This window comes from Onychomys torridus, chromosome 13 (assembly GCF_903995425.1).
Source record: "Onychomys torridus chromosome 13, mOncTor1.1, whole genome shotgun sequence".
Classification (NCBI taxonomy): Eukaryota; Metazoa; Chordata; class Mammalia; order Rodentia; family Cricetidae; genus Onychomys; species Onychomys torridus.
The window spans coordinates 36,386,425-36,413,612 of NC_050455.1; the positions used below are offsets into that span (position 1 = coordinate 36,386,425).

At 43.5% G+C, this 27,188-nt stretch overlaps 1 long non-coding RNA gene across 1 annotated transcript; it reads right to left on the bottom strand.

The window, feature by feature from the left end:
* Positions 1–780: 780 nt before the first annotated feature.
* On the bottom strand, positions 781–13,263 carry LOC118595050. Its single transcript, XR_004946436.1, has 3 exons — positions 13,116–13,263; positions 1,796–2,151; positions 781–927 (listed from the first exon to the last, which is right to left on the bottom strand). It is a non-coding gene; the product is annotated as an uncharacterized LOC118595050 (long non-coding RNA).
* Positions 13,264–27,188: the final 13,925 nt, after the last annotated feature.

Here is a 27,188-nt window from a genome sequence, read left to right on the forward strand (position 1 = left end):
CAACAGCTGTGGTTGTGTGCACATGATCAAGTGAGTCAACATTCTGGCTTGGGGGGGGAGGATGAGCTCCCAGAACTAAGGAGCTATTGATAGCAGTTGGGGGTGAGGGAGCCTCTGTTTCCTTTAGGGGTGTGGTGATTGTCAATAGTGCTCCAGCGGATGGCGCCACACCAAGGAATACAGGAGAAGCACAAGCTGGACTCAGTGAGTTATAACAGCAGTTCTCAACCTCTGGGTCATGACCCTTCTGGCAAACCTCAATCTCCAAAAATATTTACATTACAATTCATAAGAGTAGCAAAAGTACAGTTATGAAGTAGCAACAAACCTCTGCCTCCTGAGTGCTGGGATTAAAGGCATGCACCACCACCATACCTTAAGCATTATATTTCCAATCTATAAAATAGGTATAAAATTATATCTATTCCATAGCCTAGAAGTACCTACACCATAGGGTTATTGTGAAAATTTAATAAGAGAATGATACAAATAAAGAGTATTCGGGTATATAGTACTTTAAAATATGTACGCGCCCGCGCGCGCGCACACACACACACACACACACACACACACACACAGCTACACAGACACATGTAAACACACAGACTCCTATACAAACAGCATGGCTTTTAACCCTGCAGCTAGATGGAAGGTTAGATGGAAAAATCTGGAAATTGTGCACATTTTATCTCTCCAAATGATTCTGATAAAGAAACATATTTGAGAACCATTGATCTTAAACATTTTTTATTGTTGATATTTTTAAACAGAGCTGATTTTTAACAAAAAAGGATTCCCTTATAACTTCTCAGAGAAGTTGAGTCCAGAAACTTTTCCAGGAATCTCTTCCAAGGGATTCTCATTGTCCCTGAATTCCTTCTTAAATTGTCTTCTTATATGAGCATGAAGCCTTCATTGTTGCCTGCCCTGCAAGGATAAGGACATGTGACATGGAATCCCACTGCAACCAGATATTTTATTCTTGTACCTCAGTCTTGACTGTGAATTTCAAGTTAAGTCTTAGAAAATGCCTTGTTTATGTATATTATATTGTCTGCATCTTAGTAGAGTGAATGTAGGGACACCTCCTTTGGAATTTCTAGGAAAGGAAAGCTGGAAAGAGATTCAAGTGGGAAATTATTAATAAAAATCAATGGCAGTCTACTCATTGTTGCCAAATTGGGTGGTAGAAAACATCACCAATTCTCTGGTTTTGTGGTTGGTTTGATTGATTTGGAACATGGAAGGACTCTCTGGAAGAGAGTCCTTCTTCCTTCCTTTGTGTTATGTAGTTATGTGATGCAAATCTGTGCTGTTATCAGTTGGAAGTGATCATAAACCAACTCCTGTTAGCATTCAGGGGGCCAGTATGAGATTATATTACAGTGGTTCAGGGATTAATGTGTTCACCTGGTTTCCGCCATAGCTAGTTTTAGGGAATCACAACAAATCGTTAGCACCCACTTAATTTCAGTGTGTCACACAGATCATGTTCCCCCTTACAGTCGGTTTCTTCTCAATCTGTCTGTAGCTGCATCCTCTCAGCTTTGCTAATCCAGCTAGAAGAGGATTCTCTTGCCTCACAATTCAAGTAACAGTTCCAAGATGGGATCTCATTGCCTGTGATCTGGATCACATGTCCATTCTTGACCTCACATCATCTGCACAGTCAAATACTATCACACAGTGACTCACTTAGGCCTGGGATAGTCTGCCAGTCCCTCAAGGGATGGGATGGACCACATCCTAAGAACACCGGGAAGTCAGTGATTTGTGATTCCTGCACTCCACTCACCGGTTTCAGAAAGATTAAAATACTGCTTTCCCCAGCTTCCTCTTCAATCAATTTATTCCTTTCTACTTGAATGACTTGACTTTCCAGATGAGCGTGTGGACAGCAGGCTACATTGGAGACATTAGTTTTTTGAGAGGTCTGTGCCGACAGGTTCACATTTAACAGGAATCCATATAGTAGCCACCCAAGGCCTTGTCTCCAGAACAGACACTTCACGCAGTTGTTGAAAGCATTTTCTCTGTGGAAAAGGCTTTCCCTTTGGCTCATCCACTTCTTCCAGCAATCTAAACTTCAGGAATTAATGTGTTTCCTCGGGCTTCCAAATTCACAGCATCTTTGACTTTCTGAAGTATGCCCTAGAAATCACCATAGAAAAGGAGGTTTGTGAAATTGGGTTAAAAAATGTTTTGCTGTTGTGCTTTGAAGATATTCATGTTCCCAAAACCATGAATAACATGATTTCCAATTTTGCTTCAAAAGATGTGTTCTCAGAGACTCAGTGACCCATCTCTTAGGACATCTTTCTGTGAGGCAGTGGTGAGCAGAGAGGTGACATGGCCACGCCTTTCTGGCTATGAATGGTTCCATGTAAAAGGGAAATGCCTGCTGGTTGTTCTGCATGCAACCTTGCACTTGGTACCAAGACTGAACATACACCCAATAGAATTCAGCTCTGTGTTGATGGATGCTGGGACTTAGGAGGGAATGGATAATGTATAAGGACAAATGTAGTGGTTTTAATGAGGATGGATCCTATAGGCTCATATATTTTAATGTTTGGTTCCTTGGTGGTGGACTATTTAGGAAGGATTAGGAAGTATGGCATGTAGAGACCCACAGAAGTTTCCTAGTGAGAACTTACTCAGGATCCTAGAATCTGAGCTTGCTTTACCTAGCAGAGCTGCATAAGGGGATGATTAGGTGTTTGGAAGAGTCTACACTTGGCTGTGCTTTGAACTAGCAAGGGGGAGGTGTATTACCCTGCCCCTTGGCATTGTTATAAAAAGCCCTTTTGAAGAGGCACAAGGGACCATTGGGTTCTAATTCAGGTCCTCCCAAAGCTATCCTGTGTTTCTGTCTTTCTCCTATCTAAAAATTTCTTATCCCTCTCCCTCTTCATAGGGAGCTGGCCTCTCACAATGGCCTTGTTGGAGAAGGTATGTCACTGGGAGTGGGTTTTGAGGTTCCAAAAGCGAGCAGTGGGCTCAGTCTCGCTCTCTCTGCTACATGCTTGTGGATCAGATGTAAGTTCTCAGCTATTTCTTCAGTGCCTGCCTGCCTGCCTGTTACCAGGCTTCCTGCCATGATGGTATTGGACTCACCTCTGAAACTGTAAGCAAGCCCCAATCAGATGCTTTCTTTAATAAGTTGCCTTGGTCATGGGGTCTCTTCACAGCACTAGAGCACTAAGGCAGTAGACAGCAGACACTTTGAATAGTCAACATACCCTGTGCTTGGAAGTTGGGCTTTGCAGAATCGGACATTTCAAATACAATATCTATAAGGGGCCAGTGAGATGCTGTCAAGCCTTGTGACCTGAGTCTGACCCTTGAGACCTACATGATGGAAGAGGAAAAATGACTTCCTCTGACTCCCACACTTGTTCTGTGGCATGGAATGCCCCCACGCAAATAAATACATCACTGATTTTTAATTTATAAAGATTTAATGCAACACCACGAAGACCTAATATATAATAATCTGCAATTGAATAAAGAAATTCTAAGCATGATATAAGACCTTTAATTTCAAAAAGTGCTAAACTATTTTAAAAAAAAAAACAAACCTCTTTTTTTCTGCATGATGGAACAAATAACAGAGGCAGAAGATGAACGGCAAGTTGTAATTTATAATTCACAGAAAACCTCCCACAAGTCAATGAGAGTGAGAACAGCAAACAAACAAAGACAAAGAATCTAGTCAGATCATAAAGAATTATAAATTGATTTTAAACATATTAAATATGATGATTATCCATCAGTAGATATGCTTAGATTAAAATACCATTTATCCTGCCAGACTAATAAAGATAAGAAAATGTCTTAGTATATTATATGTGTCTGGTAAGGGGACATGTTAGGAAATAGTCACTCACACATCCTGTTAGGGATGTAAATAGATAAAATCTCTTAGAGGGCAGTTTGGTGATAGTTATATTTGAAAATCTAGCTACCTTTTGTGCAAATAGTTTTATTTCTAGACATATGTCCTCCTTTGGGCCTGTTTGTGGTTTTGCCAAATGATGTGTACATGTGGTTTACGTTGTTTGACCTTGCTGAAGACTCCAGTGATCCAAAAATCTGCAAAAGGGGGATCCCTCAAATATGTGTGAGCCTTGACAAACACTGTCCCGCTGGAATAGAGAAACATTTCCCCATGTGCTGACTTGTACCCATGGCCACGATACAGGGTGTGGACGAGAAAAAGGAGAGTGTTGACCAGACCATTTGTGTTTCTAGGTGTGGATTAGACCAGCTGATGCCGGAAATCCCCGACAGGAACGGGAACTGAGTGGCTTTCAGACGATTACATTCAAGAGGATTACTTTTTTTCTAAATACTCATGCAACTTTTATATCTGTAACTTGAGAATGTACTCATTTTTCAGAATGCAATAGTATTTTAAATATAATAAAAAAAACACCTATGGATTAGTCTAGCAATTCCATTACTAGAGATCCATCCAGTTTATAAAAGGAAAACACATTGGTAGCATAAATAAACAGAGTTCCTTCTGTGGTTGTATGGAATATGGAATATTTTCTAAGACAAACTACAATAAAATGAAAAATGAGGTTGGGCATGGTGGCATGTACCTTTAATCCCAGCATTCAGGAAAGAGAGGCAGGTGGATTTCTATGAGTTTGGGGCTAGCCTGATCTACAAAGCAAGTTCTAGGACAGCCAAGGCTATACAGAGAAGCCCTATCTTGAACAAAACAAAACAAAACAGAACAGAACAAAGGAAAAAAAAAAAAAAGGAAAAATGTTGATGGGCATGGTGGTGCTTGCCTTTAATTCCAACCCTTGGGAGGCAAAGGCAGGTAGATTTTTGTGAGTCTGAAGCCAACTTGGGCTACAAAGTAAGACCCTGCCTGAAAACTAAGTTTAATTAATTAATTAGCTAAAATAAAACACAAAATAAAAGCCAAGGCCAGCAAGATGAGTAAGTGAGTAAGATCACATACTACTGTATAGGCCTGCCCTTGAGTTTGAGCCCAGAAAGCCCCAGTGGAAGGAGAAATTCATGTTTAAAAGTTGGCCTCTGGTGTCCACACTTGTCATAGCATGTCTGTGCCCATACTCACACACACTATACACCAAAACACAATAATTTTTAAAATTAAAAAATAAAGATAAAAAACAGCAAAAGCAAATTCTAGAAAAATTATATGTTCTGTGTAATACATGGCAAAAAAGAAATATAAGTATTAATACAATTAACATTCCATATATATAATACTTGCATATGCATGGGACATTCATGCATGTAGAAAGACAGGGCAATAATATGGGACAGGAAGTCTGTAATTCATGGATATAACAAAACGTATTTTTCATTGTAACCCTTTATATACCTTATTGTTACAGTTTAAGATATAAGATATCTCCACAAGCTGATTGTGATTGAACACTTGGTCCCCACCTGGTGGCATTATCTTGGGGGTTCAGGGAACCTTTGAGAGGTGAGGCCCAGTGAGAAAACTTGTGGGCAAACCTTGAGATCTGTAGTTCTGCCCACTTCCTGTCTTGCTGTGGGAAGTCTTTCTGTATGCTATGAATATGTGCTGCTCTGATTGGTTGATAAATAAAACTGCATTGATCTATGGCAAGGCAACTTAGAGGCAGGTGGGAAATACAAGCAGCTATAGGGAAAGAAGAAAGAAGAGGAGGGAGAGACACCAGCCTAGAGCCCAAGGAGCAACATTCTAGAAGACTGGTAATGCCATGGCCACTTGACAATACATAGATTAACAGAAATAGGTTAATTTAAGATATAACAGCTATCTAGCAAGAAGCCTGCCATAGGCCATACAGTAGATAATTAATATTAAGCCTCTGAATGATTATTTTATAAGTGTCTGAGAGACCACAGGGCTGGACAGGACCTGAGAAAATTTACGGCTATACTGTCTCCTCTCTGCTTCCTGATATTTCCAGCTGTTGCAGCCTTGTCTTCCTGCTTTAACAGTTGGAAGCTACTCCTGCCATAGTATCATTCCTGTCCCTGCCCTGATGTCCTATACTCCCAAACTGGGCTAAAATAAACCTCTCCATTAAGTGGCTTCTGGTAAGGTATTTGGTCACAGCAAGGAGAAAAGTAATTAACATAATCATGCATTTTAAATTCTGGTGTCCAGATAATAATATTCCAACAGAAGGGAAAGCATAAAGACAAGGATAAACATGTAGCTTGGCTGGGCTGTGATCAGCGTAGTTGACCTTCTGGATGAGGAGAACCATGCCAGTTAAAACTGGATTAAAGGAAGAGCCAAGCACATGGTGTGTGGAGCTGGAGTCCCAGAGACACATTTGGATCCTCTGTAATCCCAGAATGACCCAACAGACAGAAAAGGCAATTGCAGGAGATCGATGGCTTTGTATTTTGAGCAATAATAGTCTTATTTTAGAGAAGCTATTCAGTTTTAACATTTAGTGTTCATAGGGAATGTTGGATTTTTATAGCCTTCCAAGGAATTTGGCAGACACAAAAAGGGAAATGTTGACTTTTACATGTTGCCCATTATGCAAAATTCTGAACTATTCAGAACACAAGGGAAGCATGCTACAAGCACAGTGACCTTAAAATGTTCACAGACAGATGCATCAGAGTCCATTTCACATTGCTGGTATCCTTGGTCAGCGGGTGGGCACACAGCTGGCTAACTGCCTTGCAGCAGCCAATCTAGGGATGCATGTTAGCTTCTGATTTAAAGAGAAGGGAGGGAAGAAGGGGCAGGCAGACACTGCTGAATTGGTACATTGCCTCATAAGCATGAGGCCATGAGTTCAGATCTCCAGCATCCATGTAAAAAGGAAAGCCAGGCAGAGTGGTGGTCATTTATAACCTCAGCTCTGTGGGAATGCATACAGGCAGCTCCCTGGAGCCCACTGGCCAGCTGGCTTAGCAGGTCAGTGAGTTTAAGCTCTATGGAAAGGCTATACCTAAAAAAATACAGTGGACACCCATCGAGAAAGAATGTCATCCTCTGGCCTGACACAGATGTCAGCCTCTGGCCTCTACATACATGTGTATGTGCACACACCTATATAATATATGCATGCACTCATTCAGGCTCAGTGGGAGTAGGGAGGGAGACTATAGTTGAGAGTGAGACATGAGACGTGCTATTTCGGGTCAGGAGGTCAACAAAGAGGCCTGGAAAACAGGCATAGTGAAGCCAGTCATCCATCCCAATGAATACTCACGCCTCTTAGCCACAGTGACTGTCATGTGGGGCACATGTGTGTGACCTAGTGGCTTACAATAAATAGAACAAGGCCTGGGATTGGAGGGAGGCACTCTGGGACCGAGCCTGGGAGTGAGGCCATACACTCAGCAAGAGCGGGTGCCATACCAATATGGGAACTGAGCCTAAGGACTGAACCTGTGTGCCCCAAAGTTACGGCTAACCCACCATTGTGACAACCAGAGTCTCTGAAACACAATCCCTCCCTTTTCATCCATCGCTGTAACACAAGCCTGCTTGTGCTTTCTGCTATGGTCAATGAGAACCCTGACCGACACATCTGTGGTGGTGATGGTAATAGTGATGAGCTAGACACGTCCTTCCTCTTTGCAAATATTTTCACCCTTAGCGGCTAATTAGTTCTCCTGACAACCCATGGGAAGTCAGGAGTGTGACTCATACTAAGGGAATCAAGGCTCATAGAGGTTTGGTGACTAACTTAGGGGCTGTAGTTGAGTAGATAAAGAGCCCACTCTGAAACTTAGGACGGTGAATTTCATCTTCTCTGCAGCATCTTTCAAAAGTGTCCGACATGATGATGGGGTCCTTGGCTTCTATTCGCTCACTCATGACTGGGCCATTTGCTCAAAGGACCTGTCACCTCCTCTGAAGATATGCCCTGGAGGATCCTTCAGACTCAGTCACTGTGTGAGTAACTAGCCCGGAGAAAGAGTAGATAAAGGAAGCTTGAAGGACCTCACATTAATGGAAAGCAAGAGGCTCCTCTGTCCCCAAATCCTGCCAGAACACAACATATTCATGGCTAGAAATAGGCCAGCCTGAGTAAGGAAGGCGCCAAGGGGTGAGGCCGATCTGTGACTGCTGGGGTGGACGTAGGGGAGGGAAGCACAGCCAGTGACATTTCCATTTCTGGTGGTGCCATTGCTGTGTGCCAGTAACAAGTTCAGCCCAATGTCCTCAACCACCCAATGCCTGCCGAGTCACCCCACCACCACCACCACCACCACTTGCCTCATGTTTGAAAACTGCAGTTTATACTCAGGTAGCATAGATATAGTAATATGCTTGTTGATGATAAATGGGAGTGGTGTCAGGTATTGAAACATTATGGGAACCAGGAGATAGATGCCATTTGGTGTGTTACTAGAAAATGCAATCTCTGGTTGACATTCACAGTCACAACACACAGACCGAAGTCCTTTGACACCAACCTGAATCCAACAGTGAGGTTAGACATGTCTAAGGGGCAATTGTAGCAGTTAACCTGTTCTATAATTAAGACTTTTTTTTCTCGTAAAGGATCACCCTCATTTTTCAAGACGTTCTTAAGTTACTGCTCTCTTAAAATATATTCAATAAACTGATTTTTTTACAATAAAGAATCGCCATCTACTACCCCCAAGGGGATTCTCATTGGCTCAGTCTGTCCTGCCTCCTGGAGAGCGGCAGGTCCTTAGGGAAGGTGAGTTCCTGCTAGCCCCCTCCTCTGAGCTAACCTCTCTCCTTCCAGTGTACTGCTTTTCCTTCTTAGGGCCTGGCAGGTAGTTTCTCATGCTGAACTTAATCAGATCACTATGTAATTACAGAGGGACTGTCAGGATATTTTTGGTTGTCATCTTCGAACAAAATGCAGATTGCGTGGCATGTATACATAGAATTACTCTATAATTTAAAGTAAATTGACATTTAATTTCAATTTAATTACACAGGAATTACAGACAAGACAGATAGAGTCTAATTAGGAAGAAAGTATGAGAATCTGTTTGTGGAGTAAAAAAATCCATCTCATGTCACCCTTTTAACAGACTCAAAATAATTCTCTGAATTTCTGCAGAGTATGTATAATAACAACAGTAATAACGAAAACTGCGTTTGGGTCATTCATCATTGGTACCTATATGAGCTCAGTGAAACTAGCTGTGACTCTGTGAAGTGTCGGTGATCATTCCCATGTTACCGATGGGAAGACTGTCATTGGATGAAATGAGTGATGTGCACAGTATCACACAGATAGAACGGGGTCAAGGTAAGGTTTAGAATCAGCAACACTGGGCCTTAAGCTCATTTTCATCCATTTCCTCCTCACAGGAAACAAAGGAACATGGGATGAAATTCCAGGCCTTCTCAGAGGCCTGAACTCTTCTGATCAACAGCCTGGAAAATTGGACCTTTTTCTCCATCCCCTTTCCTCTCTGTCTCCTATTTTTCCTCTTTCCTTTTCTCCATTTAACAAATGTTTATACTGATGGACCCCACTTGTGGTATCACTATGAATGTTGGGAGTTAAGGGCTAGGGAAAACTTTGCCTCCTTCCTCACAGGATATTTGTGTGGAGGGTGAATGTGGGCACAGACATGTTAGTTAGCAGATGGTTTTCTGGAGTGGTCAATGTTGTGTGATATTTTACTTGTGTTCTGACAAATAAAGCCTGCCTGGAGATCAGAGAGCAGAGCTAGCCTCTAGTTAACCATAGAGGCCAGGCAGTGGTGGTACACACTTTTAATCCCAGTACTTGGGAAGAGGAAGCTGGAAGATCAGGAGTTCAAGGCCACCTTGGGCTACATGAGATTGAATCAGTCTAAAAGAGAAACACAGCCAGGCGGTGGTGATGCACGCCTTTATTCCCAGCACGTGGGAGGCTCAAGCCTTTAATCCCAGCACTAGGGAGGTAGAGACAGGATCTCCCCCATTCAGCTTGAGAATTGGTAGAGACAGGATTGCCCCTTTTGGCTGCTTCTTTACTTCTCTGATCTTTCAGCGTTTACCCTAATATCTGACTCCGGGTTTTTATTATTCAGACCAATTAGGATTCATGCTGCAGGTGAAGGCAGGGCTTCTCATCTCTGCCACCACTCTGTATCTCCAGAGAGCTGCTCCACAAACCCCCCTCTCCCTGTAGAAATGTTGGGATCACAGATTCAAGCCATTCCTCGGGCTTTTGTATAGGTTCATGGGATCCTAGCTCAGGTCATCAGCCGCTGTTCAGCAAGTGCTTTATTGCCTACTCAGCAGCTTGGGTGTGTAACAGGTCCCTGGATCTAGTTGTACATGTACTGAGCTACCAGGATCCGATCTCACAGGGAGGGCTTTTGTAGAGTCTTTGCCCTCAGGAGTGCCTTGCCCTGACTTACAGAGCTGCCCTTTGGGTTGTCCAATTAAACGGAAAGCAAAGCAGAGTCTCTCTCTCTCTCTCTCTCTCTCTCTCTCTCTCACACACACACACACACACACACACACACACACACACACACACACACACATCCCACCCTTTCTTTTTCTTCCCTTTTTTCTCATCCCTACTGTAGTACACAACAGATGCTGCCTGGGTGACTTCCTGCTATTCCAAAGACCAAGCCTCCTGCCCATCTCCAGTGAGAACAGTATGTGTGTGTGTGTGTTTGTGTGTGTGTGTGTGTGTGTGTGTGTGTGATTCATCTAAGTTCTTTCAACCTGAAGTTTCATTCCTTCCATTTTCCATCCTTTCCGTCTCTCACATAAAATCCCTTCCAGGAGTGTAGTACTTTATACAAAGGCTTTCTCTTCAGTTGCTCACTCCATCACTACATACAACTCTGAAGAAGGCGTGCTAACGTTTACACAGGAGCAAACTGGTAGCCAGAGATGTGTTCCATACTTTGCCTTGTCCAAGATTTGTTTCTTCTAAGATCAAGGCCCATTTCTGTCTCAGGACATGTTTTTCTGAAATCCCCCCCCCCCCCCCCCGTAGTTGGAGAGCTTCTCTCCAGGTGCCACCAAGCCCTGTTAGTTCAACAACCCATTTGTAAAATAAACACACAGACATTTATATTATTTATACTGCTTGGCCGTTAGCTCAGGCCTATCATTGTCTAGCTCTTACTCTTATATTTAGCCCATTTCTATTAATCTATACTTTGCCATGTGGCTCGTGGCTTACCAGTACCTTATCTCTTTCTTCTCATGGCAGTGGCTGGGGGTGTCTCCCTGCCCCAGCCTTCCACCTCCCAGAATTCTCTTCTCTCTTGTCCCACCTATACTTCCTGCCTGGCCACTGGCCAAACAGCATTTTATTTATACAGAGCGATATCCACAGCACCCCCCTCTTTTAAATCCCAATTTTAAGAATTATACAACATCTCTATAACTGATTCTTCAAGTTAATTTAATGGAAACACCTGAGCACATTCATTTTACTTTGTGTGAATGTGTGAGACACGCACAGGGGACACACGAAGGTCAGAGGACAACTTTCTGGAGTCAGCTCTCTCCTTCCACTGTGAGTTCCTGAGCTTGAACTCAGGCTGTCAGGCTTGCACAGCGTCTCTTTCACCCATCTTGTGGCCCCACATATTTGTTTTAAAGAAATAACTTTACAACGTCATCTCATCCGCACATCCTGCATGACTCTGTAGGAAAACATGGTAAATCCAAACATGGCAGAATGGGGACGTCCTCATGAGATCAGAGCTGACTACTGAGGCTCGCAGAAGGCTCCTGGCCTGATGGCAGGCAGCTCTTTGTAAGAAGAGTGAGAGGGCTGCTAAATGTCTGTCAACACCAAGTCGACCTGCTCCTTATTGTGATTGGCAGTTCGAGAGGGAATTGCAAGTGGATTGCGATTTTCTCTGCCTTCAGTGGGTTTTGATGCTGTTCATACACTACTCAAGCCGTGTGAAATTGCACTGTGGGAAACAGTGCTCTGACCTGCTCACTGTCTTTCCCATGAACTTGACTTTCCCTGTGCCTACAAAGAATGAGCATAGGCCCCACTGGGTCTCTGAGGTTTCATGACCTTGATATTCAGCACAAGGACCTCAGTCTGACAGCACCACAGGTTGGAGTTGGGGACCTAGTCTTTCTGGGCCTTTCTTCAGCCTATGGCAGGCAGATGGCCAAGGTGCTGATGTTCACTCCCTCCGTTCACTCCAGAAACTTTATGGAGTCCTGTCCTGTGTGCTACAGAAAAATAAGCTCCATACAAAAGCAAATATAAACCCAAGCATAGCCCTCCTGGGTTTAAGAAACCTGGGCAAGACAGCTTAACCTCCCCAGACTCACATTCCTGCTTCCTTCCCATAGGCTCCAAGGATTTGATACTGTTTGCTTATGAAAAATCAAGTTCCCTATGCTAAGAAATGGAGCATTTTGAGGAGGACGTTAACGGTCTCCTCGAAAACACATCTTGATGACATGTAAATGATGATGTAAATGAATCCAACCCAATGGATTAATCAAATCATTAACATATCAATCATTAACAAGTGAGTATGATACCAAAAAATAAATAAATAAAATGAAATTGCTCCTGCAGGTCGATGAGAAATTCATCTATTACCCTGCATTAAATCTTTTCTTTTTTTCTGGAACAAAACAGGATATAAATAAACATAAACAGAATAAAACAACAACAAAGCTGTCTATCATTGTAATTTCCTATTTTAAAGTAGAGGAGAGATGTACTGGAAAAGATACTTCTGTTTATTCATTCAGCTTGAACACAACCCGAGAGTTCTACAAATCTAATACACGGCCACAATTGCAGTTCCTGGGACCCTGACACCTTGTTCAATTGCTTTCTCAGCCTTAAGAAAATGAAATCTAGGAGGAAGCCAGCCACTTCTAAAACCACACTTAGAATTCATCTTCAGTCTGCAGCAGATAAAAATCAAAGGACGTCGCTTTACCTTTGCCTGGTCGTCGGTTTATAAAGACTACACACACAACAAATCTGAACATGCGAGGGGTGAGTTAATAAAAAAGAGATCAAAAGAATAAGCGACTCTCCACACAGAACACCGTGGCTCAGGGACAGGGGCTCTATAAAGGGACACTTTGTCATGAGGAAGCGAGGATGGAGACAGCAGTAATTGAGAGAGCGTTTCCCCAGCGGGAAGCTGCGCCGGTCACTCACCCTCTGCATCTGGGATTAGGAGAGAGATTTACCGTCATGCCCTGCTCCAGAAAGAGGGAAACCGGCTGGCTGCCTTTGTGCAGGGCTTGGGGCAGGGCGCATCTCTTTCTAGAAGGCTTAGACTCTCAAGCAAGCGGCAGTACTGAAAACTCAGAAAGCTCACTGGGCAGGTTCGTGGAACAGAACTGCCAAATTCATTCACGTATTTATTACGCTGAGGATTGAGCCTAGTGCCTTGTGCATGCTAAGCATGCGTCCTATACCACCAAGCCACTCCCCAGCTTCCCTTTCATGATAACCCCACCCCACCCTTCTTAACTCTCACTCAGTTGCTTGGTTACGTTAAGAAGATGGTCCATTCTCCTTGGACTTGAGTCCGTTACCCTCCTCCCACCCCCATCAAAACTTTCACCAAAAAGTACCCTTACCGTGTCCTAGGGCTGGGAGACCTAGGGTCGGGGGGAGGGGCACCCAGGCACACTGGTGTACACAAGCAGGTGAGTGTTGAGTGTTGTAGGTTGGAGCCGCTGGACTTCTAGTGTATGGGGCAGCGCGCTGTGTCTGGTGCGGTTCAGTTGAAGAAGCTGCTAACCATAGCGTTGGCGGGAGAAAACACTTCTGAATTCCATTACGGGGAGCAGCTACTGGTGTGAAGTCTAGCCAAGTCTGATAAAAAAGCTAATGGAGGCCCTGGCATCAAGAAGGTTGTTTTGTTGTTGTTTTGAGATAAGGTTTCACAGTGTAGCTCTGGCTGTCCTGGAACTTACTTTGTAGACCAGGCTGGTCTTAAACTCATAAAGATTCTAGGGTCTCTGCTTCCTGAGTGTGCCACCACGCCCAGTTTAATGTTAAGGTTTTAAAGTATGATTAATAATGTTTGCTACCTCCCTTTTTAACTAACCCCCCCATAACAAAAACAAAACAAAACAAAACAAAACAAAACAAAACAAAACCAAAGCCAGAAAAGAATTTGCACTCTGAAGCTTGTCCTCATTCTGAGGACAGGGCAATGTGTAGCACAAATGTTTAGAACTGGAGACAGGCAGGTAAGGAAGTGAAGATCGTCAGGTCACAGAAAAGCCATGTCACACAATGTCACGGATGACACTCAGGTTACACACCCATTTCCTGCAGTTTGCACTGACTGCTCATCACCGTGCTTTTTCCCACTGATCTGACAACGGTCAGCCAAGGACTCTTCCTGGCAGCCATTGCCTACCCTCTGGAGTTGAAGTGGGAGATATATACTAAAGGCAGTTCCCTTAAAAAAAAAAAAGTGTGTGTGTGTGTGTGTGTGTGTGTGTGTGTGTGTGTACCTGCCTGCAGGAGGGTGTAGGATCCCCTAGTGCTGGAGTTAGGGGCAGTTGTGAGTCACTCAGTGCGTGTGTTGGGAATCGAACTCTGGTCTGTTGAGCCATCCCCCCAGCCCTGGCATCTCCTTGATTTTTCAGAGCAGGTGTTGCTTGAGGAAACAGGGTTAGGCACTCTCGAACTTTTCAGAAGGTCTCTTGACTCTGCGGCACCACCATGAAAATCGAATGTTGGTAAACCTCTTTATTACAAAGAAGACCATGTTGCCAGTGGCCACCAGATCCCCGAAGGAAAGAAAGGCAGATTCCAATGGCAAGTGTCTTCAAAGGGGATCTGCAAGCCTGGATTCTAGTTTGTTACTTCCATGTATTAGGAAAGGAACTGTGTTTAAAATGACAAGTTTTCTGGAAGTGGATACCACTCTTGTTGTAGGATCTAGGTCTACAGTTGCGGCAAGGTTGGGAAAGGGAGTCATGAAGCCAGGCAGTGTGGTACACACCTTTCATCCCAGCACTCTGGAGATAGAGGCAGGCCAATGTCTGAGTTTGAGGCCAGCCTGGTCTACAGAGTGAGTTCTAGGATAGCCAGGGATACAGAGAGAAACCCTGTCTCAAAAAAACCAACCAACCAACCAACCAATTAATCAATCAAATAAACAAACTGTATCACATGGTTGCCTGCAGCTTACCATGAGAGGCTGGGCCTGCTCTGTGCAGACTCAACTTCACAAGTTCCATTGTTTTACTCTGCCCATGTCCAGGCCATGGGAAATTGGAGAAACTTATTCCTAGAATCCTCGCCAATCTAGTGTGAGGAAAATCCATTGTAAAACTATTTAACTCAGCTAGCATTTTCTTTAAAAAGAAATGCTACTCGCTACAGAACTGCATGGAAATAAAATGAAGGCTGGAAGAACATTAAATGTTTGACTGATTTTTGTTGTTATTATTGTTGTTGTTGTTTGCTCTTGGGAAAAAAAATAAAAACGGATGCATTGTGTTCTGTCGTCCCGAGACTAGCTATGCATAAAGATCTCCTTTCATCATCCAAGATAATTTCAAGTTCAGCAGGAGTGACTGAACTTGGCAACACTGTTGCCACGTTGCTCAGTGTATGTTTTAATAAACAGAATTTACATTGCTAGGTTCTTGTAAAACTAGGAATGATAAACATATGCTTTGCAGGAGAAGTAGTCATTTGCCTCACTCTCATCTAGGCTAAAATACGATGATTTCCCCAGCAAAGAGAGGGAAAAAAAGCTGCCCTGTGTTTAGCAGTGTGTGATAAGCCTTGGGCCAGCTGGTAGTGATGAAGGAAAAGGGGGCAGACTCAAGGAGACACTGAGGAAAGGACCTGAGGCTTTTACACTTGTGGGGGTACACAGTACTTTTACATTTTTATATATGTACTACGTATGTATTTATGTATTTTTTGAGACTGTTTTTCTGGGTAGCCCTGGCTCCTGAGTGCTGGGGTTAAAGGCGTGTGCTACCACTGCCCAGCAGAGGTACTTTAAACAAACAATTTCTTATTAAATTTATTTATCTCCACGTGTGGCTGCCCATGCAACTGCAATGGTGTGGAAGTCAGAGGACAACTTTTGGAAACCAGTTCTTTCCTTCTGTAATGTGGGTTCCAGGAAATGAACTCAGGTCGTCAGGCTTGCTGGCAAGCTTCCTTACCCACTGAGCCACCTCACTGGTCCATTTTTCATTCTTGAGTTTGTCTTTAAGAGTTTTGGAGATCTTTTCGTGTATATTCCTTTTTTTAAAAAAGCCAATAATTCCATTAAATTGTATTTTAACTTTGTGATTTCAGTTCAAGATTTGCTTTCATCATAACTTTTGTTTATTCATAGAGCCTTTTATTTCAATATTCTGTGGGTCCACTACTGAATATCCACCAGCATAAGGGAGCTCGTGAGGTAAGCCTATGGTTAAATCTTATCAATGTTTTGAATATACAAAGAGACTTCCCACAAGGCATGATGAGTCCTGTAGAATTTGTCACTTTTAAGTAGTAATTATTCTTGACTTTCATAATTACATATCTAGAGCAAAGCTAGAAACATACCAGAGAAAAGTTGTCAATGTATCCAAAAGTGTTGCTCAACAAATAAGAATTCTGTTTACAGTGTGGAGTCACATCACTGTCATCACTGGAAAGTGACTATGGCCTTCATTTTAATGAAGCAAGACAGGTAAGTCCCTCAGGAGGGTCTGAAAGGAGAGGACAGAGGCAGGCTTCCAGGACACAACACTCAGACAGACACCTGCTTTCTGAGAACCACCCCACCAGTCTATGGCCCCAAGAAGTGAGAAAGTTTGAGTGTGTGTGTGTGTGTGTGTGTGTGTGTGTGTGTGTGTGTGTGTTGCATATATGGATCTGTGTGGGCATGCACAGATTATTGCATACATGTATTGGTTCAAACACCTATGTGCATGTGTGTATGTGTTTGCATATATGAATCTGTGTGAGTACGCACAGATTATGCACAAATGGGTTGGTACAAACACCTGTGTGTGTGTGTGTGTGTGTGTAGCTTGGGGCTTTGCCCATGCCTATATGCAAGTGCATTGTGTCACACTCAGGCATGGGCACTTTTCCCCTGTGATGGTGGAGAGTGGGACAGGTCGTTTTGTGCTTTTCTCAGTTCAGATCAACCTCTGCAGCTGCAAAGATCCCAGTATCTGGTATGGTGCTTTTAAAAGTACAACAGTCCCCTGACTTGCAGAATTAGAGGCAAGGAAAAGAATGGAAAAAAAAAGATTAGTAGGTTTGGTAGAAGGTAGGTTCCTGTTGCTACATTGTATAAACAAGCTGGGAGGCTGATTCTGAACCACTGGGACACAGCCTTCCGGCAGAAGGCTTATAAAGAACCTCTCTGGGAAGAGAAAACATCATGAATAGCTGGTCTTGATTATGAGGCCATGGCCTGCAGGATTAGGGCTGTGCACACCCTGGAAATGTAAGTTCTTGCTGAGATAAGATGGTAAACACTTTCCTAGAAGATAGCGGGGCAGTGCTGAGTATTCCAATGGAGCTTCCCAATGAGATTGCCTCTTCATGCTCTAGAACCTCAGCTGTGTTCATCTGGGATGGAGTCTGTAGCTCCATCGCTTACCTGTGGTGGGACAAGTTTCTCAATTTCCATGGAACCCGTCCTCCCAGGGTGAAGATAAAACATCCTTTTCAGAGTGAGAAATAAAATGACCACAGGGGCTAAAAAAATAAATAAATGAGAGAGAGAGAGAGAGAGAGAGAGAGAGAGAGAGAGAGAGAGAGAAAGAAAGAAAGAAAGAAAGAAAGAAAGAAAGAAAGAAAGAAAGAAAGAAAGGAAGAAAGGAAGAAGAGAAAAGTCTCCATTTGCTGGTGGGTTCTGTCTTTGGTGAGTAGTTCTATAAGGAGTGCCTATTAAGAAGTAGTCTCCCTTAGATAACCTAAAGGATTAGATCCTTGAGTTACAGACATTTCCAGCTAATCACAACCAATAAGGACCCATTTAGCTCCAGGTCCTAGTTCTGTCATGAAGATGATGGACTAAACCTCGGAACTGTAAACCAGCCCCAATTAAATGTTTTCCCTTATAAGGGCTGAAATGGAACTCTGGAGAGATGGCTCAGTTGTTAAGAGCAATGGCTGCTCTTCCAGAGGTCCCGAGTTTAATTCCCAGCAATGACATGGTGGCTCACAACCAGCTTTAATAGGATCCAGTGCCCTCTTCTGGTGTGCAGATGTATACATAGACAAAGCCCTCATACATAAACAAGTAAATCTTAAAATATAAAAGAACGTAAGAGTTGAAGTGGTCATGATGTCTCTTCACAGTAATAGAAACCCCAAGACAGGGATGAACCATAAGTGAGGGATGCCAAGAAAGATGACATGTTATAGCTCCAGGATTAAAAGGTCCCAGTGGCCCATCTACTCTTGATTATTAACTTCTCTAGTCACCTGTATACAGAACAGTGTCATTGACAGAAGACATGACTTTCATAGCATGGGCATTAGGAGTATAGGTCTTCTCTTTAGCCTGACTTGATTTTGAGATAATAGCTAAGTAAATTTACCAAATTGTTCAGTCTCTCTGGCCTTTCATTTCCTTATCTGTAAAGTTGCACTTATGTTTGGAGGTTGTTGGGAGGATTAAATAAGTTTATATATGGAAACTGGCTGGCTCACAGCAATTTAGTAAACATTGGCTTTGACTGTTAGATGATGATGATTATTGTAAATAAATAATTCCTTAAGCTGGATTTAGAGCATGTCTTCGGTCTGCTGATCTCATTTAAGAAGCTATGGATGTAAGAGGCCTGGAACATTTTGGGTAATGAATCCCATAGTCCTACAGCCACAATTACTCATGGCTCCCCAGGCCAAGAGCCTTACAAGTAATGCCTAGACAAACTGAAAGAAAAAAAAAATAATGAAAAGGCAGGCAATTCCCATTTTTTTATGGCACTTCAGCAGTTTCAAATTTTATCTTCCTATGTATGTAGTGGAGAGGGGGAGAGGGTATTCTACACTATTCTCTTACTTCCAAACACTTTTCATCTCCACACTCAAACTCAGTCAACACATCAGTGAGGAACCCTATTGCCAATGCCATTGAGAACATGGGTTCCTGTTGTAATCAAGCTGCACTGTCCACAGCTTGGCATTAACTGTGTCTGAGCCTGCTTTGAGGCCAATGACTTGGGCTTGGAGAGTCCATTTGCTTCTCTGTCAAATTCTGTGGTGAAGATGATGTGATAAAATGCCCAGAATGCTTTCAGAACAGGATCTGGGATTTACTAAGCATTCAAGAGGTAGTCATTTCTACAGTGTTTCAGAAACTCTTGCTAGGGAGGCCTGGGAACTGGAAGCCCACAGAGAAAAAAAAAAAAAGGTGCCAGTTTGGAAAGTCTACTATTTCCGACTCAGCAAACAAGCCCCACTGTGTGTTTCAGTGGAAATGATCCCTCTCAGCCTGTCTCTAAGGAAGAGGGGAGCCCTACCAGCCACCCCCATCTTTGTTTTCCTGCTCCTGTCGCTGAAGCCAGCCCGAGAAGGCCCTCCAAAGATCGAGGGAGACTGTCCGAGGACAGGAGGAACAAACATTAGGCCTACCTCACAAAAGTAGTTGTATTGCTTCGAGCACCCCCCAAAGTGGTACCCCGAGTGTGACACCCATTTTATAAACCTGTCTTCCAGAGCTTGTGTCCCTCACTACGTGGTGGCGAGGCAAGCGAGCGGGCTGCTCATCTGTTTAGCTCTGTGGTAGCTAGAAATCAGGCCATCATTTAAGGGCCATAGTACAAGATAAAATTTACAGGCTGTGTTCAGTGACATGTGCTTTACTGCTTTATTATAACACTGGCTTATTAGAGGGACAGCAAGGGCATGTGAAAGACACCTTGGAAGGGTTTCACGTTGCTGCCTGACTCCTAATAAAACGGGGCTGTCCCCACTAGTTCCTGGCACACCTTCCCTCAATGTATCAGTCTAAGGAGGCAGCCGTAGGCGCCCTGCCAGGGTCTCCACACTCACTTCATCTGTTGTGGTTTAAGCACCAACACCGGTTCCCCTCAGGGCCTCCAGGCCTTGGAGCAAATTCCTGGCCTCAGACTGAAGGGAGCAAGGGCTTTGTGGGGAAACATGCTGGGAGGGGCGGGAAGGCTTCTGGGGTTGGAGAGCTGCAGGAGGAGGGGCTGAGGCAAGAGATGATGATAGAGGGAGATTGGGCAGTGCAGGTTATTAATCAACACACAGCCAAGTCTCCTTGCCAAGAACACACACTAGCTCCTACACTGCCAGAAGACCCGATGGAGGAGTTGCTATCGGAACTCCAGGCACTATTCACTCAGGCAGCTAGTTAGAGCAATTAAAAACAAAGTGCAGGTTATGCTAGAGAATCATGTATCACACAGTCCAAGAGCCTCTCAAAGACCAATGATTGATGATGTATTAGTTCATTTGTGTAATATGAGGGATGGTTTTCCAGTTCTCCAACACACAGGGCTCCCTCCTCCAACTTATCCCAAGAGTTATACCAATAAAGAAATATCCCCATGCCTCCTTATGTCATCTTGACACCTGAAATGAATTGACAAGGCTGCACACAATTCATCTCTCCTTTAATCCTTGGTTGCAACATCCAGGGGATTCGACTGTGCAGCTGTGTCTGCGAATGGTGTGTGTTGATCTCCATTTACTCCGATATGAAATCCAGGTGTGTGAGGTTCTGGTTTGACGTGTCTTGCATTTTTAAATTTTTTTTTTTTTAACAGAGTTATATGACATCTGTGTGATGCAGAGTTGGAGAAACTTGACTGTAAGAGACACCTGTTTTGATGGACAGTCAGTCAGTCCTTTCTGTGGAAAGGGCAGTGGATATTAGTGGATGGGTACTGAGCACAGGATTACCAATATGCTTACCTCCTCACTGACTGCGTTAAGAATTTTGTCTCTGAAGAATTTTTTTACTCCTGGTGAGAAAAAGCAGGTGAGCATTTCTGAGGCTTGTGTTTGCAAGCCCTGGTTGGTTAAGATTTCCAGGTCTGCCAATTTTTGGGGGAATTAATATCATGAAAACAATTTAAGAGACTTTACCCCAAAGGCTCTTGCTCTCTGCACACAGATGTTTCTGGGGGACATAGCTTCTATGACTCTTAGAATGCTTCTAAGCCCACCCACTCAAGAACATAACAAATTCAGTGAGCCAAGACAAGATTAGCTTTTAAATTATTCTCTGTGTCAAAGTTACTTGATAAGCTCTACGCTGAATGACTATTGGAAAAAATTTCTTTGTATTGGTTTGAATATGCAAAACTTAAATGTCACCACCTAAGCTTATATAATGATGATGATGATATAATAATTATAAAACTTTGTAAACTTTTTTTTTTCAAGACAAGATTTCTTTGTGTTGCTCTGGCTATCCTGTTCTGTAGCCTGGGGTGCTAGGATCTCAGAAATCTACCTGCCTCTGCCTCTTGAGAGTTGGGATTAAAGGTGTGTGCCACCACTGCCAGCAACATTTTTTTAAACTTCATAATGCAAATGAATTAGACAGTGTTATTGTAATTCTTACTTAATAACTGTTTTTGTTGTATATACTCTTACTATGTTAAAGTTAAAAACCTTCATTTTTATTTATACAAAGAGGGGGAAATGCTGTGGATTATGCTCATTGTTAATAATAAAACTGATTGGCTAATAGCTGGGCAGGAAGAGATTGAGCACAAGAGCCAGATTAGGAGAATTCTGGGAAGAAGGGCAGAGTCAGAGTTGCTGACAGGCACAGAGGAAGCAAGATAAGAATGCTGTACTGTGAAAAGGTACCAAGCCACGTGGCTAAACATAGATAAGAATTATGGGTTAATTTAAGTGTAAAAGCTAGTTAGTAATAAGCCTGAGCTACCAGTTGAGTATTTATAAATAACATTAAGCCCCTGAGTCAATTATTTGTGAAGATGCTGAGTATTTAGGAGTTGCTGGCATGACAGAAACTTCTGCCGTCATGTTACATATAAATGGTGATGGGATATGTGTCTTTAAAAACTTAAACATTTTTATTTTATAAGCCAGGTGATAGTGCACACCTTTAACCCCAGCACTCAGGAGGCAGAGGCAAGAAGATCTCTAGAGTTTTAGGGCAGCCTGGTCTACATAGTGAGTTCCAGGACAGTCAGGGCTCTGTTACACAGAGAAACCCTGTCTTGAAAAACCAAAAAGAAGAAAGAAAAAGAAAAAAGAAAACAAAACTGTATATTATGTGTATGGGTGTTTTGTGCACATGTATGTCTGTGTACCAAGTGCATACCTGGTGTCCATGGAGACCGAAAGAGAGTGACCAGTCCCCTGGAACATCCTGGTACAGATGGGTGTAAGCTGTCATGTGGGTGCTAGCAAATGAATCCGGGTCCTTTGGAAAAACAGACAGTGCAAGAACCATCTTTCCAGCACTCTAGGATATTTTTGAAGCAAGAGTTTATGATAAGAACACAGGAATTACAAATCTTATTCCATTCAGCGCCACTCTCTAGAGTGTTGGGAAAGTTGACTGAAGCTATGAAAGGAGTCAGGGAATAGGGAAGCACTAGACCAGGCACTGGTTGCTTCATAGCCTTCCTATCAGTTCTTCTGACCTCAGGGTCATTTGGACCTGGGAGCTGGCTCTTCATAGGATGATGAATTTATTATAACCTTCCTCACTCACACAGAAATATTTTGAAGACTCTTCTGGCCTTTGGTTACTTTAAACAATGTGCAAATGAATAACCTTTCCAAAAATGTTGTATTATAAACCTTTAATAGAGCCAACTCCTTATTGAGTTGACGTGTAAAATGTATATGTGCGTTCGAAACTGCCAACTCTGCCTTCCAAAGAGATTGTGCCAATTTATGCACCTGCCAGAATTTCATGAGATGATCTGTTCTTCCACCTATGCCAATATTGACACACTCAACTCTTTGGTCTTACTTCATCTGTTAAATGACAATGACATCTCAGGTTAGGACTCATTTATCTTTATTTTCTTAAGAATGAAAAGAAACACACACACACACACACACACACACACACACACACACCAAAAACCCTATTTTATAACGAAAAGACTATTTTGTAATTTATCTACAGATATTTACATTCTCTGTTCTGTTTATTTTTTGGCTTCTCATCTTTTTCTTACTGACTTTTACTGTTCTTTACTATTAATAAGCGTATCTATTTGCTTATCGTGTATGTTGCAAATATGTTCCCCATTTTCCTCTTGTCTTACTGTGCAGCCCTTGCTCTATAATCAGACCCTGCAAACTTCCAGGCAGCGCCATCTTGAATTGTACAGATGGCAGTTTTCCACACTGCTCTGAGGACACATAATAATGGGCAATGGCCTGGTAGGCACTCGGTGCCTTCCCATAGAGTCTTAGTGTATTTCTCTTGCCCTTAGAATATTTTCCTCAACTTTGAGATTTCTAGAAACACCTTAATAGGGCCTCATGACAACTGAATGAGATTTCATATGCCGCCCATAGTGGCCCGCTCCTGTGTGCTGGGTTCCTTAAGAAAAAGATGCTGCAGTCGCATCCTATCTGAATGAAGGCGGTCCTTGGAGGAATGCTTCTGGAACCAGACTGGAGACAGTGAGGAAAGCAGGGCCGAGGGGCAGAAATGGCCACAGCAGATACCAAAGGAAGTTCTCGTGTAGGGTGGCTTTGAGCATGGCAGCTCCTTCCAGCTGGGATGATACTTTAGCTAGGTGTTGTCAGTGGCTACCACCCTTAACGGCTGGCAACAAACCTTGGTGTTCAGAGGGAGCTCTGAGCCTCATCCTCCTCTGCCAGCTGTTTGGCTTTCGCCCTCTCAACTCAAATCTAGCCCTGATCTCGCAGGCCGCAATGCTCTGCCCGCTTTTGCTCCCTCTAGTTAAAGCTCCTTGAGCACCTTTTCAGTGGCGTTGAATAAGGGCCAGTAGCAAGCCATGGGCTCAAGGGCTTTATATCCTTCCTTCTCCCCACTGGCTCTTTCAGATTCCTTGACAGCTTTCACAGAGACGAGAAAACGCTGTAAAAAGCTCGCATGCTTGCAAATAAAGTGAAGCAGGCACCGTAATTAAAGAGATGACTATGGCTGAACATTTAACGTGTTTTTGGAAGATTTCAGCTTCTGTGTTGCAGCAGCGAAGGAAAGACACAGAGGATTGCATTTAATTAGCCCCAGTCCCAGGCGGCTCTCGATTTTCCATGCCTGTTAGCCACTACGCAACAGCATGCCGCTGAGTTGGAAGCGCCTTTCTGGATGGTTTGATAGGCATTGCGAGTCCTCTCTGAGGACCCCTTTCACAGCCCACAATAGCCTGCCTAGCAAAACATCACCACATGTTCACAGCACCACTTTCCTTTTTAAGGCTGCTGTCTTACTGGAATCAGGTTTTTCCCCCCGGTGTTGGCTTTGGCTCCCAGCCACCAGCTGCTTCTGTGCCTGGAACAGGGCAAATGATGGAGAGTGGATGGTTGCAGCAGATGCTGCTGGTACCCTGCCCACATCCCCCTCAGCAGGCCCGGTTGTGTAGGCTCTCCGTGGCTTTGATCTGTACTCAGAGCTAATGACCCAGGAGGCAGCCCTCTCCCGGTTCCCTTTTCCTGGAGCAGGGCAACGCTGAGCCTTGCTGAACGCAGTTGCCCAGAGGCCCTAGTAGGACTGGGTCCCAGTGGCTCTCAGTGAGAACCTGCTTATTAACGCGCTGCGTTCTGGCTTCCTTCCTTTCCTCATCTCACTCTCCTGCTGCTGTTTCCTGGGATCTCTTTCTAACACAACACTGTAGCTCAAAAGCCTTTTCTGCCAGAATTAGACAAGCACCAAGGTGCTGAAATTGCCGGGCAGAGGACGCCACCTGGGAAATCACGACCAAAAGTTTATGTCCTGCCTTCTCCCTCTATGCAAAGTAAAAACAAACAACAGAAGCAAAACAAGCAAATACCAACAACAATAAAGCCTAGCAACATCTGTTATATTGTCTACAGAGGACAGGTCCTAATTATCTGAACCGGTCTGTGCAAACGGATTAGTTTTTACATGGCTGGCTTTAGAACTGCTTCCAAGGAAGGAGGAGTCCAGCTATCCTTCCTACTGATTCTTGAAGTTTATATGCACTCTCTAACTCTTAACATCATACCCAACACATTGCCTGGGAATTATGGGAAAGAGGTCTTTGATGAGGAGTCCAGGATGACTTCCAGCTACCCAGAGGCTGGTCCAGATGAACCACATCTAATTTTGATTGTGCAATTATTTTCTCCATGTCTGTATCAATACTCTGAGATGATAAAGATTAAAAAGGGGATAAAAAACAAAAACAAAAACAAAAACCAAAACCAGGGCTTGAGAGTTTTACAGGTCCTGCAGGAGCTGGGATGTGGCTTCCTATCTGTCGCTTTGATTGGAAATTTAAATCATCTCACATTGCAGGCAATTGGGAGCCTCATAGGGTACAGAATCTGACAGTTTATAGCTCAATCTGTGACTTGCTGACTTGAAAGGAAAAGTAGTAAAAATGAAAATGAAGGGAAACAGATAACCATCAAAGCCCCAGGTCCTGAGATGGTGCATTTTATACTGATCAGATCCTCTGTGAAGTGCTGAAAAACCAGCCCTGGAAAGGTTGCTGGCCCCATAGGGCTGCTCATACTGCATGTGGAAGAGCTAGGCAGGGTAGGATGAACGATATAGGATTTTGTATAAAAATTTAGCATTGCACACAGGAGGATGGCAGGTCCTCACTCCTGTTTAAAATATATATTTCTGCTGCAGTTGCTCTGTGTCTTCCAGGGCATGTGAGTCCACAGCTACACTGTGGGCTTGGTTGCCATGTCCTAGATCATGCAGGAAGAAGGAAACAACAGAGCCAGCAGGTGAGGCTGGGGTCTGGGGGTGGGCATGGGAAAGCCTCTGGGTTTTAGATTTTGATAGTTGTTCTTTGGGGTGATCCTGTATGCTTGACTTGTCAAAGTTTCAAGGTTTCATAAAATTATTTAGACTTATAAAGGGAGTCAAGGAGGCACATTAATGGTAAGATATTAACTGAATTATGTGGCAGGTGTGGAGCCCATGCTTCACATGGAGTCTTGCTAACAAACATTGTGGGTAGACACTATTTTATTCTTACTTTTAAACATTTTGTGTGTGTGTGTGTGTGTGTGTGTGTGTGTGTGTGTGTGTACACATTTAAGTATGTGTGTGCTCAGCGTGTGTGTGTAAGGGATATGTTTGTGTATAGCAATAGTTCTCAATCTGTGGGTTGAGACCTCTTTGGGGGAGGGGTCAAATGACCCTTTCATAGGGGGGTCACTTAAGACCACCATAAAACACAGATATTTACATTATGATTCATAATAGTAGCAAAATTACAGGTATGAAGTAGCAACAAAATAATTTTATGGTTGGGGGCACCACAGCATGAGGAAACCGTATTAAAGGGTTGCAGCGTGAGGACGGTTGAGAACCACTGGTGTGTAGGCACATGCCTCAGCGTGCATGTGGAGGTCAGAGGACAGCTGTGTGAGTCCCTTCTCTCCTTCCTCTGTCTGGAGCTAGAACCCAGGTTTCCAGACTTGGCAGCAGGTGTCATCACCTGCTGAGCTGTTCCTTTGCCCCACATTTCCATTATGAAGAGGAAATAAAGGGTGCAGAGGGCATAGAACTTGTACTCAAATGAAATCGAGGTGATTGGACTTTATCTGTGTTATTCTGATTTGAGTTACAAAACCTTTCCTAGCCGGGGTAGGGAATGGAGGGTGGAGCCTCCTTTTACCTTCAGACCCTGGGCAGTCTTTTTGTTCTCATCCTCCTTGATGGCCGCCCAGGGTTATTTGGTTTTAAATATCTAGATTACTTGGCAGAAACCTCTCAGGCACGTTGATGTAATCAGGACCGTATTCTATGGCCAGTGAGCTCCAAGGACCACTTCAGGAGCGTTGGAAGACTAGAGAGGCTTGTGCTTGTTTCTCCATATGCCAATCCTGGATCAAATATACTAGGGGGAAAAAAAGAGAAAAGAAAAGAATATACTATGTACCTGTCAGGTGTGGTGGCATGTGGCTTTAATCCCGGCACTTGTGAGGCAGAGGCAGATAGATCTTTGTGAGACCAGCCCTGCATGGTCTACAGAGTGAGTGCCAGGCCAGCCAGGGTTACATAGTGAGACCCTGAGTTAGAAGAGGAAAGAAAAAGAAGGAGGGGGTATGAAGGGGACACAAGCAGAAGACTGAGGAACTAAA